Source organism: Homarus americanus, unplaced genomic scaffold, assembly GCF_018991925.1.
Source record: "Homarus americanus isolate GMGI-L3 unplaced genomic scaffold, GMGI_Hamer_2.0 scaffold6317, whole genome shotgun sequence".
Lineage (NCBI taxonomy): Eukaryota > Metazoa > Arthropoda > Malacostraca > Decapoda > Nephropidae > Homarus > Homarus americanus.
In genome coordinates this window covers 10,333,596-10,350,604 of record NW_024730668.1, presented here as the reverse complement: position 1 = coordinate 10,350,604, position 17,009 = coordinate 10,333,596, and the positions used below count along the sequence as shown (strand labels likewise).

Below are 17,009 nucleotides of genomic sequence, written 5' to 3'. Positions count from 1 at the left end.
TCAGTATGCGTTCAATTTACATGTTACTGTATGTTGTGTGTTAGTAATGTTATGTGTGTGTTGTGGTGAAGGTTAATGTGTGTTGTGTGGTAGTGGGTTAATGTGTGTTGTGGTGGTAGAGGCTAATGTGTGTTGTGTGGTGAGGTTAATGTGTTGTTGTGTGTTGGTGGGCTAATGTGTGTTGTGTGGTGGTGGATTAATGTGTGTTTGTGTGGTGGTAATGTTAATGTGTGTTGTGTGATGGAAGATGGACACTTTGTATTGGAACATATTTGGTAAGTGTCAAGGAAGATTAAGGGGATGTATGGTACGATGCTCACGATGTCAGATATATGCAGAGTCTAGCAAGAAGGAGTTTGTTTGGTTTTTGTTGATTACCTGTGATTAATCACCCCAGAATAATAATAATAATAATCTGTCTCATTGAAATGACTATTGTTTCTTTATTTATTTTGGGTTGAAAATATTAAGCTGAAGTCAGAAAACTACAAGAAAACTTGTTAATGGATAGTAGTATTGGCAGATTCAGGTTACCTGAAATATTATTAGAATAAGAAGAGTTGAAGAAAATGAGGTGATGATCCCAAAGAAAGATATTCGAACTGAACTAAGTAATAAAGTTCTACTGCTGTCCTTTGGATACTGAAGAGTATCTTTCAAGGGCAGAGCAGAGGATAATGCTCCTGTAGGGCAAAGTGAGCAAGAGGTGGGAAGATCATGGGTGATGATCTGAAACAGTGCAGGAAGAGGGACAGGGCCTAGGTGCTGTCAGTGCCAGGGGGCGGATGGACTGTAGGGAAGACAGTTCAAACCTAGTAATGTGAGATCTGAAATATAAGCATAACTAGTTATATACCAACAACAGGTAATTAGATTTTTTGTAGTCTCTCTACCCTACTCTCTCTCTACCTCTCTCTCTCTCCCTCTCTCTCTCTCTCTCTCTCTCTCTCTCTCTCTCTCTCTCCCTCTCTCTCTCTCTCTCTCTCTCTCTCTCTCTCTCTCCCCTCTCTCTCTCTCTCTCTCTCTCTCTCTCTCTCTCTCTCTCTCTCTCTCTCTCTCTCTCTCTCTCTCTCTCTCTCTCTCTCTCTCTCTCTCTCTCTCTCTCATCTCCCCCTCTCTCTCTCTCTCTCTCTCTCTCTCTCTCTCTCTCTCTCTCTCTCTCTCTCTCTCTCCTCTCTCTCTCTCTCTCTCTCTCTCTCTCTCTCTCTCTCTCTCTCTCTCTCTCTCTCTCTCTCTCTCTCTCTCTCTCTCTCTCCTCTCTCTCTCTCTCTCTCTCTCTCTCTCTCTCTCTCTCTCTCTCTCTCTCTCCTCTCCCTCTCTCTCTTCTCTCTCTCCCTCTCTCTCTCTCTCTCTCTCTCTCTCTCTCTCTACCCCTCTCTCTCCTCTCCTCTCTCTCTCTCTCTCTCTCTCTCTCTCTCTCTCTCTCTCTCTCTCTCTCTCTCTCTCTCCTCCTACCCTCTCTCTCTCTCTCTCTCTCTCTCTCTCTCTCTCTCTCTCTCTCTCTCTCTCTCTCTCTCTCTCTCTCTCTCTCTCTCTCTCCTCTCTCTCTCTCTCTCTCATCTCTCTCTCTCTCTACCTCTCCTCTCTCTCTCTCTCTCCTCTCTCTCTCTCTCTCTCTCTCTCTCTCTCTCTCTCTCTCTCTCTCTCTCTCTCTCACCCCTACTCTCTCCTCCTCCCTCTCTCTCTCTCTCTCTCTCTCTCTCTCTCTCTCTCCTCTCTCTCTCTCTCCTCTCCCTCTCTCTCTCTCTCTCTCTCTCTCTCTCTCTCTCTCTCTCTCTCTCTCTCTCTCTCTCTCTCTCTCTCTCTCTCTCTCTCTCTCTCTCTCTCTCTCTCTCTCTCTCTCTCTCTCTCTCTCTCTCTCTCTCTCTCTCTCTCTCTCTCTCTCCTCTCTCTCTCTCTCTCTCTCTCTCTCTCTCTCTCTCTCTCTCTCTCTCTCTCTCTCTCTCTCTCTCTCTCTCTCTCTCTCTCTCTCTCTCTCTCTCTCTCTCTCTCTCTCTCTCTCTCTCTCTCTCTCTCCTCTCTCTCTCTCTCTCTCTCCTCTCTCCTCCTCTCCTCTCTCCTCTCTCTCTCCTCTCTCTCTCTCTCTCTCTCTCTCTCTCTCTCTCTCTCTCTCTCTCTCTCTCTCTCTCTCTCTCTCTCTCTCTCTCTCTCTCTCTCTCTCTCTCTCTCTCTCTCTCTCTCTCTCTCTCTCTCTCTCTCTCTCTCTCTCTCTCTCTCTCTCTCTCTCTCTCTCCTCTCTCTCTCTCTCTCTCTCTCTCTCTCCTCTCTCTCTCTCTCTTCCCTCTCTCTCTCTCTCTCTCTCTCTCTCTCTCTCTCTCTCTCTCTCTCTCTCTCTCTCTCTCTCTCTCTCTCTCTCTCTCCCTCTCTCTCTCCTCTCTCTCTCTCTCTCTCTCTACACTCTCTCTCTCTCTCTCTCTCTCTCTCTCTCTCTCTCTCTCTCTCTCTCTCTCTCTTCTTCTGACTGGCCTTTAGAATGATCGTCAATGAGCCTACTATTGTAACATATTAAAATTAGTTGTTTTTATCTCAGGTGTTTGATTGGTAACTCAATTAAAAAATAAATGGTAATCTCATATGCAGTTGCCTCTACTAATACCTGGTACAGTGGCTGGTATGTTTTGTGAGATGTATGGCAGTTTTTTTGAATGTATCTAGCATCATGGGCTCCTAATATTGTGGGTCCTTTGGGGCTATTAGATTTTAATGTGATGTAAACAAAATAGAGTGCATTGGGAGTGCCACCTCTAAATGCACATGCTACCACCTGTAAGTGCAAGCATTGCTCTTGGGGGTTCTTTCCTCTTCAAGTATTACTGGTCTCTCTGTATAATATAATTGCTATGAATTTATGGAGTACTTTAGTGTGTGCCACAGAATACCACAATCCTCCTGATACTCACTCTTGTACTGTACACATGTTGTTGATCTCTCTGAGTAGGAGGTTTGTTTCATATGTTTTGGTCCCTTGATTTTGTAGTCCAGTCAAATTAGGATTTTGGGTGGACAAAATTTATATTAAGATAAATTTGCATACATACTCCTGAAGGCTATAGAAATCAAGACCAAAAGAGTTCCCCTATCTCTGGGAGGGTGACATCCTTTTACGGTCCATATGCCTCTAAAGGGAGTTATACCTTTTGCATTTTCTGGCTAAACTATATTTACTCTGCTGAATAATTCGACAGTTAGATGATATGTCCGCGTCTTGAGGTGAGAGAAACCATAGCGTGGACTCACTCCAGCAACATTGATTGATATAGTCAAAACCTGTAAAAGTGAGACACTGCTAGCTACTGATTGTTCTATTACAAGTACAGTATACATTATTCATCAGTTTATAAATACACTATTCTGTATGGTTATTACCCATTCCTTACACCATGCCGTAGTAGTTCACAACATTTCACAGTAATACAAACAATCACTGTGTTCTTTCACTCCAAATGCTTGGGCTTATAAGCTCCTTAAATTCCTATAAGACCTAAAGTAACTCCTAGTTGTAGCTAGTGTGTGTACACTCGAGGGCTGGACGATACTGTCAGCCAGAGGCGTCCCGAGCCCTTATCTATGATCATTAACAAAATGCTTGCTGTGCATCCCCAAACATCTGGCAAGGCGCTGCCACATGGAAGTCAGAGGTTGTGGCGTACAAGGGCAGCAATAGCATCTATGGGAAAAATGAATAGAGGCAATCTTGTTTAAAATCATATTTCCAGTATTTTTGTTTCCATGAAATATTCTTGTCTGATTCATAGTTTGTGAAAATGCAAAAAAGTAATGACCTCCCCCCTTTGGTGCATTTTGTACGACAAGATGTACTTCTCCGGACGGAGAACTCTTTTGATCTTGATTTCTATAGCCTTCCGGAGTATGTATGCAAAATATCATCTTGATATAAATTTTTTCCACTATTTGTCTATTTTCGAGCCTAATTTACTGGACTATTAGGGGTCTCTTAAATTAAGCCAGAAATCATAACTAATGATTTTGATTTAGTTTTTGGTTTGAGCATAATTTATTTCCAATTTTGGAAACTAGGAGATGGCTGTAATCATTAATTTCGTTCAGTTTGTGTAATTCATTCATATTTGGTAGTGACAGTTCCCCGTGAGCAATTCACATTGATTTTAAGTTGACTCAAACATTAGGGTCTCCAGGGCAGATACTTCTTATGGTAATTAAACTTATGCAGCTTTACAGTTATCCTCAGATGCTTAGCACCATGACTGGTCTTCCCAAATTTATATTTTTCATAGCCAGTGAAGAGAATGGGAGCTTTGCTTATTGATGAGGTTGTGAATAGGGCTAACACTTGAAGTTTATTGCTACTGCCATCCTCCTGTATTTTGCCAGCTTTGGATATCATGGGTTGCTTAATGTGTGCAAAACTATTCATAAGGGTTTGGACCTCAAATCCTAGTTTAAGCCTAGCAAAGATTAGACATCTCCCATTCCCTCCCACTGAAGTGAAGAATCCTGGATTGCTCTGTGGTAGCTGATTCATATTGATCACAGAGAGTTCATGTTAGTGCTGTGGATAAACTCTAGCCCTTTTGAGGCAGATTATTACATTCTTTAAAGATTAAAAAACTTGGATTTTTCCTCTGAATTAGTTGCCTAATTAAAAAAATTTCTAGTTTAGCAACAGTCATTCATATCAGGTGTTGTGGAGTCTGGGTTTTCAACACTGTAGACTGAACACTAACAAATCATTCAATCTGTTCTGTACTGATCTATAAACTGGGATTTCAGGAACATTCCCATATTAATAATGTATCATTATAAAGTATGTTTCCTTGTAACACTTAAATTTGTCTTCTTAATAGGTATCAAGATGAAAGAGCTTAAGGTTAGCGTTACAAAGATGGAGTTTGATCAAGCTTTTGAAAAAAATTTCTCCCCAAATGATGAGAAGAATGTGAATATAATTGAGGAGGAGGCTATGAAAAATTCCTTGTCACCGGAGACTGAGGAAAACAAGTCTGGTGTAGTGAAGGTGGTGCAGGTTATTGGAAGGACCAGTAGATCCCAGTAAAAGGAAAACCAAGAAAGTACCAATGTCCCCTAAAGTAATACCACAGTTTGAGCCAGCCTTGTTCTCAACACCAGATGTCATGCTTAAGGTTGGTGAAGTCAATTCAACCCAGGCTATAGTGGTTAAGGGAAATGGTAAGTCAGTCAAAACTCAAAAGATTTTTCTAGTTGAAAAACAAATACGAAAAGATGTTGGACTGACAAGTGTAAGTGTGAAGGAAGCAAAAAGAGAATCCTCTTGTTAAATTTGATGATATAGATGGCCCAAAAATCTTAGCCAACACAAATGAGAGTATTATTCTCTACATCTGATACTAACCAGAAGAACAGCAGTGAGCTAGTTTCAGATGTGTCAGTTGCTGAAACCAAGGCCAGCAAGTTTGTGGAGAAGAAGAAAATTGGTAATGAAGTAAAACCAAGAGTCCTTCAAGTGAAGAGCCCTATGGGAGTTCGACGTGTTGTAGTCTTAAATTCTGCCAAAGCTGGAATGTATCGGGAGACTCTAGTGAAAGTCATTCCCCCGAAAGACTACCGCCTCGAGAAGATGAGAAAATGTCACCTGCAAAACAAAGGATGTTAGCAAAACAGAGGACAGACTCAGAAAAAAAAAATTTGTTTTCAGAAGCATGAAAGTATTGATCCCATTACTGGAGCTGTGAATGAGGATGACAACATTAAAGAAACTTTCAAGGGAGACATGCACAGTCAAGGGCATGTGCATAAGAAGACCGAAGGAATAGAAATTCAGAGAATTGGAGATCCACATAAGTCTGAAGAAGCTGCTTTGTCAAAGAAAAAGGAAGAAGCTCAGAGGAAGAAGGAAGAAATACAAATGAAGAGAGATGAACTGTTAAGAAAGCGAGAAGCAATACAGAAGAGAAAAGAGTTGCAGAAAAAAGAAAATATTCACCAAAAAAGAGATGATGAAAATGAAAAGAAGAATGAATTTTTTTTTAAAAAAAGAGAGAAAAATATACCTAATAATAAATCAGAAATACAGAAAAAAGATATAGAAGTTCAAAGAAAAAAAACAAAGGAAATATCCAACAGCCCCTCAAAGAGTTTACAAGTATCCAAAACCAATAAACTAACACGGAGCCCCACTGCAGAAGAGTCACCAGTAAGACGTAGCAACAGAGCTATAAAGAAAAAGACATTTGGAGATGAAATGTTGACTTTTGACATCAAGGAAGATTTAGCTGCAGATGTAGAAGAGGAACAAGTACCAGAGGAAGAAGTGGAGAGGAAGGAGATGAAGTAAGTTGTGTTTAGCACAGTCACCTTTTTACTGTATTACGTATAATATTAGTCAAGATTAGCATGCGTCAGTTTGCCTATGTGATATAGCTTCATTGTGAACTTTTATATGTCTAACCATCCCTAACAAACAGGTCCTTAATCGAGATAAATTTTTAACCCTATGGCTGCGGAGGTTACCCTAAGCTGAATAAAATCGTCTCACGGTAGCCAGAATTAAATGGCAAGGGTCGGAAATGCAGCGAAAGGGTTAAATAAACAGACAAACCCATCCTATAGTGTACACCTAACCAAGCATTTTTTTTTTTTTTTTGTAGATTCCTTATTTACACTGCCATCCTTTCTACTACACTCTCTTTGTATACAGTACTTGCCTACCTGCATACGTGTTATAATACAAATTCCATCCTTTTACACACATCCTCTCATATTCGGTCATTCCCAGCTACAAATTTAGTTTTACATTAATTTCAGATAGGTTGTATACTGTAACATCTTTGCATAATGACTGTTTTGTTTGTTTTATTGTTGAATAATCCTCTCACCTAACCTTATGCAACAATAACTAGAACCATTCATCCCCAAGGACTAATAGACCAGCTGCCTTACTTCCCCAAACCTAACCCTTTCATTATCTAGCCACACATACAACCTGGAAAACTGTACATGATCTTTCATCTGACCACCACCACATTATCATAACATCATCTTGATAACAAACTAACTCCCACATCTAACAAAACTTACTTCAACTCCAAGGAATTACATTTCAGCAAATCAGTAATAAAAGCAAGCAATTCCTACTTCACCAAGAAGCACATACAGTACAGTAAAGGCAAATTCCAAATTCATTATTACTACCGGTAGTCAAACAAGCCAGCCCACAAGAAAGAAAAACTCAGTCAACATCAGCAGACTTAGAAAATATAAAAAAGTGCTGATGATGATGACTAAACAACCACATCAGCAACCAAAAAACGACTACTATGAAGAATAATAAACAATCTAAACCACAAAACGAACAATATACTTTTTTGTGGAACTTTAAGAGACATACATACTTAACAAAAACCCTCCTCCCATACATGAAGCAGTACTAAATCCAAAAGTTTTCATCCAAACCACAGACACTAACAAATAATGTAATGGAGTACCATACATGAAGCACGTACAACCAGAGTGGACAAATCGCCACTATGGTCTAAATCAAGATTTATTCACAAAAGGATAGGGAAACCACCTCTGCAAGTGGCAGATCACAGATAAGAAAGCACCAGAGGTCTCTTATTTTTTTCCTGGCACTTTGTCCACTCTGGTCGTACACATCTCACATGTTCTATACAGTGCTATACATTTGTTCAGTACAATCTTTCCTCCTAATGAATAAGAAACTCATGAGAAAATTAGAACACAAACAAGACAGCCAATACCAACCTCCTTTCATCTCATTTTAAGTCCAAACAATCATTAAAAAATGCAGAAAACATGAGCCACAGCCCCCAGATAACATCTCCAGCACCCATTGGATCAGTAGCCATAAACATCCTTATTGTAATTGTCAGTCATTCTTGGACACAACTGACTACTGGCAATGGAGAAGAAAACCATCAGTATGCCTCTACACCAAGAAAACCATAATCATCTCTCTTCTCTAAAACAATTCATCATTGGAAGTTTAAGAGTATTGGGAGGTTGTCCTCACTCATTTTGTCCACCACCCTTCTAATTGCTGCTAGAGTTACCTCCATCAGTGAATTGGCAAAGATTGATTTAATGTTGAAGCTGACCATTTTTCAGTTCTTCAAGATAACATTTTCAACCGCTTCATCCGGTTAGCCGAGTTTCACAGGTGGGTTCCGCTGAGCAATCACAGGGCACCTGATAGAGGTTTGGCCAGCCAGCTTCTTGGCCAATCAGAGTGGGATGGAGGGCTGCTTCTAACACCTATTAGGTGAATCCCCTGTCCCCTATGTAGGAGGGTCTGTTGAAGACTCACAAGCTGGACATACCACTAAGACTTATATTATCAGGCTTGTGTCTCCTATGCCTCCATACTCCTCTCTGTTCAAAGGTGACATTTTCAAAATAATGAATACATCAGTGTAGAAATGGGTAACTTAACTTCAGGACACCAAGCTTAGGTCAGAAACATAAATTCCTTCTCCGGCTTCAGAATCCACCCATTTGGAGATTCTCAAGAGATCTGTAGTCTCTTCAGCTTACTTCGCCCTGACCTCCACCAACCTATGGAGATGACCGAGTAATAGCTTCCTGACATACAACAACCTCCTGAGGCATCCAACATACTTCAGCAGTATGTGTACACCCTAGAAAACATTGGCATATTCAGAACCTCATGGCAGCACTCTGCTCATGACACACTTTACTCCAGACAGACATGGATTTTTTCACCCACACATTACGCATATTATCCAACAAATACCCAACTACATAACAAAACCACTTGGCATCACACTGAACACACACATGACCAACATACAACATAGATAACAGCATTGCAAAAGTTACACCTAAGTCTATCCAGAAAACTGTCACTACTATTGCATATAGAAAGAAATACAGTCAACCCTCACTTCTTGCGGTTAATACAACCCACAGGGCACCCATGAAAAGTGAAAATATCTAGAAGTGAAATGAAATATAACATATGGGATTAATTGAAATAGTGACCGGCCGACCCCCAAACTCCACTTTTTGACTACACACAACTGTTGGAGTAGCACTTTATCTTAACTTTTATGATGGTATGCACACACACTAATATAGTATGAGGTTAGGTTTGGAAAATAAAGGTTAGGCTAGGAAAACTTAAAGTTAGGGTTTGACTTACGTTAGTAGAAGAGAGATGGCCATGGGATGGAGGCTGGTTCTGGAGGCAGAGGGCAGGGCTACTGGCCTCAGGTGAGTCACCATCACTGTCATCCACACTTGTCATGGCCTCCTGACAAATCTCTTCCAAAGTCATCTTCATTGTCTTACCTCTGTCACATTACTGGCTGGGCTGGGCTGTGTGGGTTGTGGGCGAAGAATTTCTGTTATGCTTTGCTGACGGCTGGTGTTTATGTTGTCATGGATACACCTTTGATGTAGGGCTCATAGTCTGCAACAGCTGGCAGTGAAGATTTCATACCTGTTTGCGCCAGGTCAGCTGAAAGGAGGAGCTGACTTTCGGTTACACCGATGGCACCCCTAACATTACTATGGATAAGCGGTGTTTTTTCTTGGATGACGCACCACCGCCTCTTCACTGACGCCATCATTCACCATCTCGCCGGTAGTCACATCAGGATCCCTTTATCGCCTCCAGGATGTCGCTACAGGGTCTTCGGAGAAGCCTGCAGCTGTAACACTTGTGCAGCTTCTTCTGGCAAGGCCTATTTCGCTACTGCAACAGTCTGAACTCACCAGTCACAGATTGACTCTGCCTAACGCGTCGAATGCTCTGCAACACATGTCTCCATGCGTGACTTAACAGTTGCTATGTAAGACAGCGATCCTACGTCACCAAGAAGTGCACAGCTTTCTTTGATGTTGAATATTCTCTTGTGAATTGCGAAAAAGTACTTTTTGCTCTGCCAACTGTTGATCCTCGGGTCAGTTTCGCTTCTTTTGCTATCGGTGGTGGTGGTTACCAGGTTACGAACTCTTCCTGGTAAGCAGGTGTAGTCGCTCAGGAGCTTGAATTTTTTAGTAGAGAATGCAGCTTTTACATTACAGATTAACTCTTGGTCCATGGGCTGTAATATAGACGAGTGTTGGGAGGAAGGAAGATCACTTTTACGCTGGGGGTGACGATCTGAAGCAGTGTCCTGCAGCGCTGTCCAGCAGCAACAAAAATTGAATGGCACATTCTGTTGCTCACAGAATTTCTTTTTACATCGAAACGTAAACAGTTATCAAAACCAGAGAGGGACAGTGAGAACATCCACACGCTTATTTAAGCGGTCAGGCCAGTGACATTTAGCTTGGTCATGTCCATGCTCTTGTAGGCGCAGGGCTTGCGTATGTGGATCACCGACACCAGCTTACAGGTACCGGAGGCATTGGTGGTAAACAGGACGGTGATAGCCCCTTCTAAGCACTTCCGCCCTCAATCTTGCTGCATTCTTTTTCACAACGGTTGTCTGGAAGGTAGCTTGTCAAAAAGACCAGATTCGGGTTCATGTTAAACACCTGGTCGCCGTGTACTGTCTTCCTCCATAATCTCACGAAAAACGGAGGAAATTCTCTAGCCTAAACACCTGTCAGCACTAGCTTCTTTTTCACCACCAATGTTGATATTGGTGATCTTGTTCTCATCTTAAACCTCTGTAACCACCCAGAGGAAGCTAGCATTAAAGGGTTTGGGCCTGAAGTTCTACTCGTGCTACTGCCAAGTGTACAGTTCACGCGGGCGTAGTCCTTAACAGAGCGTGGTCGATCGCTATGTTCACGCGCCTGACGACCAAGCACTTACAAGCAATTTTTCTGTCTGGAGAAGCACCTGGTCAGAAATACTTGATCATAGAAGCACCTGTAGACTTTGTGATTCCTCATGTGCCTCTTTATCTTGGCTGAATCCTTCTTTTATAGTCCCGGATCGTAGATTGTCACGCCATGCCGGGCGCGCCAAATCAACCTGCCTTGTTCTTTCTCCAACCTCTTGGATGATGCTATACTTCACCTCGGGGAAGCTAAGGAACGCCGTGGTCTTCTTTTGGTTTAGTGCCGCTGGGTCCAGTTAAGGAAAGGTTTTCTGGGGGTAGAACCGCGGAAGTCATTTTTACGGAACAATGATATACATACACGGAGGGCCTTGAGGGACAGAAACCGCGCGGCGTAGGTTGTTGCCGTTTTTCTTCCTTTCCCTCCTCTGTGATACGCTTACAATACTTTTGCCAACACAGCGAAAACGAGGGGGTAGGGATGCATGGCCAATCACAGGTCTGAGGCCAGGAGAAGCGACGCCAGTGATAACACAGCATACGACACTGCGCATTTACTGCTGCCATTGCCCAAGCGGAGGAAAGGGAGGAGGGAAAAGCCAACTCGCGGACACTCACAGCAATGGGGTTCACGTACGTAATGTGAGCACGTGGAGGTTCTGGCAAGGCACCAGGTAGCGTGGAAGCGCGGATGCAGGACCAGCGTAAAGTGAGGTTAACTATATATATATATATATATATATATATATATATATATATATCTATATATATCTATATATATATATATATATATATATATATATATATATATATATATATATATATATTTTTTACATATATCTATATATATATATATTCTATATCTATTATATATCTATATATATATATATATATATATATATATATATATATATATATATATATATATATATATATATATATATATATATATATCTATATATCTATATATATCTATATATATATATTTCTATATATATATATATATATATATATATATATATATATATATATATATATATATATATATATATATATATATATATATATATACTTCTTTTAGTCCATATAACCTTGGTTTGAACATATAATCATGACTCACCAGCAAGAATCGAACCCTCGGCCTACTAGGTGGGACTGAGGCAGCTTACGGCTGGCCTAACACTAAGCAGTTCTAGACTCTGTTATATTTCACAAAGCCTGTTCATGGAGCTGATGGCCTTGAACCTCATTGGAAACTCCGTGCCTCTTATGTGGTGTCAGTAGCATTTGAATCAGCTGGTATGAAACAGCAGGGCAGTTTCCCAATGAGGTTCAGGCGCCATCAGCTCGATGAACGGGCTGTGAAAATAACAGAGTCTAGAACTGATGTCGCTTGTGGCATTCTAATCGAGTTTTTCTATATATATATATATATATATATATATATATATATATATATATATATATATATATATATATATATATATATATATATATATATATATATATATATATATATATATATATATATATATATATATATATATATATATATATATATATATATATATATATATATATATATATATATATATATATACATATGAACACAACTTACATTTCTTTGACTTGACCGTGGGACTTACGGCAGTCGTAGTTGTGACCATTTCTTCTTCTTCAAATGACACCATTTCTATGCAAACGTTTCCAGTTAATGTAGTCTCCATGTATAATTAGAAAATATAGGGCCCCATGTTCATTCAACTGACTACATTAAAGGTAAGTGCTCAGTCACACTGTATCCATTTATATTTTTTACTTTCACTGTAATGTATCCATTCCTCATTATTTATTACTTTTACTGTACTGTATTTCATTGCAGATTTTCTTTAAAAAAATTTGATTTTTTTTATCATCTATGTCGGACTTATGACCATTCGGACTTAAACCATTCAGACTTACGACCATTCGGACTTACGACCATTCGGACTTCGACCATTCGGACTTCGACCATTCGGACTTCACGACTTGGATTTGGGTCCCTAACCCTGTCGTAAGTCGAGGTCTAGCTGTATATATATACTGTGTATATATATGTATATGCAAATAAATCACTGTAGGTGCTGATCTAGGTATATGCTGATAACCACAAGGAAAGAAGAAAACCACGAAGTTCCCAAGCGCTTTTGTAATATATGTATATATATATATATATATATATATATATATATATATATATATATATATATATATATATATATATATATATATATATATATATATATATATATATATATATATATATATATATATATATATATATATATATATATATATATATATATATATATACATAGCTAGACCCAATTACAACCACATGACCCTTTAATTACAACTACATGGATTTAAGGCCCATTATAATTTTATGACTAAGCTTTATCATATCATTCATTGGGACATAAGGACGCAGTCGTGACCAATAATATTTTCAAATGATGTGCGATTTTTCGAAACCAACGCTTTCCGCCATTCCAGGGGTGAGTGGGTGGCGGTTCTGCCCACTGAGGAGCGCTTTGTTTGTGTTTGGCTATCGTATCCTATACTGATCGCGCTGTGAACTTTCGTTATTATCATATTTAATTGACTTTATAATGACTGGAAAGCGTAAAAGTGAGAGTGCTGGTGGTGCTCCAAGGAAAAGGAGACAGGCAATTACTTTTGAGATGAAACTGAAGATAATAACACAGTATGAGAATGGAAAAACAGTAGCAACAATCTCACGCGACCTAGGTTTCTCACACTCGACTATATCCACTATTCTGAAGGACAAGGAACGTATTCGTGAAGTAGTGAAAGGAACAACACCTATAAAGGGAACTATAATATCAAAGAGAAGACAAGGTCCTATTCACGATATGGAAAAATTATTGGTGATATGGATAGAAGACCAGATACAGAAGCGTGTACCCTTAAGCCTTCTAACCATACAGGCTAAAGCAAGAAGCCTGTTCCAAAGCCTGAAGGAGCAGGCAGGAGATGAATGTGATCAAACCTTTACAGGAAGTCATGGGTGGTTTGATAGATTTAAAAAACGCTACAGTCTACACAATGTTAAGGTGAGTGGAGAGGCAGCTAGTGCCGATGTTGGTGCTGCCGAAGCTTTTAAGGAGGAGTTAGACGATGTGATTGTGGAAGGGAATTATTTGCCTGAGCAAATATTTAATGTGGATGAGACTGGATTATTGTGGAAGCGCATGCCTGAGCGGACATACATCCACAAAGAGGCGAAAACAATGCCCGGATTCAAGGCATTCAAGGATAGAATTACATTTCTGTTGGGGGGGAATGTTGCTGGTTTCAAGCTAAAGCCCTTCATGAGCTATCATTCAGAGAACCCCAGGGCTTTTAAACATGTCAGCAAGCACACACTGCCAGTGTTTTATCGCAGTAATAAGAGAGCCTGGATGACCCTAGTACTGTTTGAGGATTGGTTCATGACTTGTTTCATTCCACGAGCCAAGGAGTATTGTCTGCAACAACATATTCCATTCAAGATTTTACTGATTTTGGATAATGCTCCGGGACACCCACCACACCTGGACGACATGCACCCTGATGTTAAGATAGTGTACATTCCACCTAACACTACCTCTATCATCCAACCCATGGATCAAGGTGCTATTGCTGCCTTTAAAGCGTATTATTTACGCACGACCTTCGCTCAGGCTGTTGCTGCTACTGAAGGTGAGAAAACGCTCAGAGAGTTTTGGAAGGAGTACAACATTTTGTCATGTATAAAGAACATTAGTGCAGCATGGGATCAGGTTACAAAACATTGCATGAATGGAATATGGAAGAAAATCCTGAAAAGATATGTGCACAGTTTCAAAGGATTTAATGAAAATGAAGTTATTTCGGATATTAGTAACAAGATAGTGGAGTTAGGTAAACAGCTGGAGTTAGAAATTGATACTGAAGATGTTGAACAGTTGGTTGAAAGTGTAGCAGAATAGCTCAGTAACGAGGATCTTATTGAACTAGATGCACAGAAAATTGCAGAGGAAGAAGACAGACAAAATGTAGAAGTAGAGCCTGCACCCCCCAAAAAGTTTTCAGTGAAACAAATGGCAGAGGCATTTGCTACAATTAATAAAGCAATGCAAATGTTTGATGGCATGGATCAAAGTTATGAGCGTTATGCCAAAGTTGACAGAATGATCCAAGATGCACTTGCTTGCTACAGAGAAATTTATAATGAAAAGAAAAAGCAAACTGTGCTGTCTAAATTGGACATCTATTTTAAGAAGTCCCCCAGTGCTGTCTCCTCACGCCCCACCAGTACTGCCTCTTCACTCCCTCAAGATGATCCAATACCTTCAACCAGCAAGTTTCCACAGCACATAAACCTGTCTGAAGAAAATGACATTGATGACCCACCCAGCCGTCTCCTCTTCTGCTTCTTCCAATTAATATAGTCTCCATGTATCCTGTAAATAGAATATTATGGGGGCCCCGTGTGCATTCAGCTGACTACATTTAAGGTAAGTGCTCAGTCACAACGGTATCCATTCCTCATTATTTATTACTTTTACTGTACTGTATCCATTCTTCATTATTTACTACATTTAGTGTACTGTATTTCATTGAAGATTTTTAATTTTTTTTTTGAAAAAAAAAATTGATTTTTTTTTCATTTATTTATTTATTTATTTTTTTATCTATGTCGGACTTACGACCTGCATTTGGGTCCCTAACCCCGACTTACGACGGGGTTAGGGACCCAAATGTAATTCACATCTTCAGGGGCGAGTACCGTCTAAGGAGGAGTACAAAACAAGGTGTATATATACAGAGGAGGGTGAGATCAGGTCCACAATGATCAGGTATTAGGTAATGACCCTACTAATCTTTAAAAAGCACAGCAAAGGTCGATAGTCAGGTCAGAGGGTAAGGTGACCCAACCTTCTCACCTGGTTACAAATCTTCTTAATTACAAAATTGTCCAGTTTGTACATGCCATAACTCAAATTCATGTTGACTGCTTCGGTATGTTTAATGAGACTAGATTCTATAATGTTCCTACTGTCAATTGAATTACAAGGTAATATTGAGGAGGTATTTTCCCAGTCAATGCAATGCTTATTATCCCTCAAATGAACAAACAGAGCATTGGATTCCTGGCCTGTCCTAACACTATATTTATGTTGTTTAAGTCTAGTTACAAGATCTTTACCTGTCTGGCCTAAGTAAAACATATTACATTCCTTGCAAGGAACTTTATAAATGCAACCAATTGTGTTGTTGGTGGAGTTTTTGATTAACATTTGTTTAACAGTGCATGATTTTTTAATTTCCACATTGACGTTCCAGGGTTTTAGTTGTAAAGGAATTTGAGAGAAATTTTTGTGAAATGGTAATACTAAGAGATTCTTATGGTCATGGGTGGGCTTGGGATCAGTTCTATAAAAAGATTTCTTAGTAATGTTCAGGCATTTGTCTAGGAAAGATCTAGGGTATTTAAGGTTTGAGCCAATATTATAGATATATTTATATTCCTCATCAATGAATTCCGGGCTGCAAATTCTCAAAGCACGTAAAAACATTGTTGAAAATACTGACTGTTTGACTCTATTATGGTGGGCAGAATAATAATGAATATATGATCACACATTAGTAGGTTTTCTACAAATACTGAACTTAAAAGTGTTACCTATTCTGCATATCAGACAGTCTAGGAATGGCAATTTACAGTTGTTCATGGATAATGGTAGCCTTGATTCTCCTACAGTTGGTGTCAGCAAGAATACTGGCATTTGTTCTCTCTTTCTCCCAGTGAACTCAGAGGATGGAACGTAGACTACGTTGGTGAAAGTTCTCAAGTGTCTTTAAGTGCCTCATGTATGTGACCCATATCTCACTTCCATAGAGCAGGGTGGGGAGTGTATAATATGGACACGAAGTAGTACCTTAAGCTGTGTATTCTTATATTACTCTATTAATTATGTACAGTAAAGTATTACAGAATAAGTGTTAATCCTATGTAATGTTTCCATTTATTATGCACCATGTTATGTATAGGTATTATCATATTTACATATTATGTATTCAGCTTGTGAACGCTGGCATCTGTGCATGCCAGCACGGAGTGATACATGGAGTTGAGATCGCTAGTCCTTATGGCGTGGAAGCCACTGTTATTTGTTCCTCTGTATTTGTCTCCCGTACGAGAATAATAACCTATTTTCAAAATAACAAGTGTTTGCGTATACCCTC

The 17,009-nt window shown here is 39.6% G+C and overlaps 1 protein-coding gene across 2 annotated transcripts in view; it reads left to right on the top strand.

Moving 5' to 3' along the window:
* Nucleotides 1–830: 830 nt before the first annotated feature.
* LOC121867232 (death-inducer obliterator 1-like) overlaps nt 831–17,009 on the top strand; it is a 73,015-nt gene continuing 56,836 nt past the window's right edge. For both annotated transcript variants that reach the window (XM_042367083.1, XM_042367082.1), the window contains exons 1-2: nt 831–865; nt 4,827–6,291. The gene's annotated coding sequence lies outside the window, so the exon portion shown is untranslated. The remainder of the gene's footprint in view (nt 866–4,826; nt 6,292–17,009) is intronic.